Source organism: Dipodomys ordii, unplaced genomic scaffold (assembly GCF_000151885.1).
Source record: "Dipodomys ordii isolate 6190 unplaced genomic scaffold, Dord_2.0 Scaffold134, whole genome shotgun sequence".
NCBI classification, from domain to species: Eukaryota; Metazoa; Chordata; class Mammalia; order Rodentia; family Heteromyidae; genus Dipodomys; species Dipodomys ordii.
The window spans coordinates 677,028-678,215 of record NW_012267350.1 but is presented as its reverse complement, the minus strand read 5'-3'; positions in this window follow the sequence as shown (position 1 = coordinate 678,215).

The window sequence follows — 1,188 nt, the reverse complement described above, 5'->3', positions numbered from 1 at the left end:
GACCAGATGGCTTTACAGCGGAATTCTACAAGGCCTTCAAAGCAGAGCTCACACCAATATTCCTCCAATTCTTCAATGAAATTGAAAGAGAAAATACACTACCAAACTCATTCTATGAAGCCATCATAACCCTCATCCCAAAACCAGGCAGGGACTCATCAAAGAAAGAGAACTATAGACCCATTTCTTTGATGAACATTGATGCAAAACTTCTCAACAAAATTCTGGCCAATTGACTTCAACAATTCATCCAAAAACTCATATACCACGATCAAACAGGATTCATTTCAGGGATGCAAAGCTGGTTCAATATACGCCAATCAATTGATATAATTCATCACATCAACAGGAGCAAGTATAAGAACCACATCTTTATCTCAATAGATGCAGAAAAAGCATTTGACAAGATCCAACACCCCTTTATGATGAAGGTTTTGGAAAAATTAGGAATCCATGGAATATTCCTCAATACAATAAAGGCTGTATAAGACAAACCTACAGCCAGCATTACACTTAATGAAAAACTAAAGCCATTTCCTCTTACCTCAGGAATGAGACAAGAATGTCCACTCTCTCCACTTCTCTTCAATCTAGTATTAGAATGCCTAGCTGCAGCAATAAGACAAGATGCAAACATAAAGGGGATCCAAATAGGGAAAGAAGAAGTAAAACTCACTCTCTTTGCAGATGACATGATCTTATATTTAAAGAATCCCACAGACTCCACTCCCAAATTATTCAAGCTGATTAAAAACTTTGGCAAAGAAGCAGGGTATAAAATTTAACCTCCAAAAAAAAAAGCATGGCTGAAATTAGGAAAGCAACTCCATTTGTAATAGTCCCACAAAAAAATAAATTACCTAGAAATTAACTAAAGAAGTGAAGGACCTCTATGATGAAAACTTTAAAAACTTGAAAAAAGGAAATCAAAACAGAACTTAGAAAGTGGCAAGAACTTCCATGATCCTGGATTGGAAAGGTCAACATCGTGAAAATGGCCATACTTCCCAAGGATATCTACACATTCAATGCGATACCTATCAATATTCCAACCTCATTCGTCAAAGAAATAGAAGGGGCAATCCAAAAATTCATATGGAACAATAAAAGACTCCGAAGAGCAAAAACGATTCTCAACAGAAAGAACAGTGCTGGAGGAATATCAATACCAAATTTCAAACTCTACTA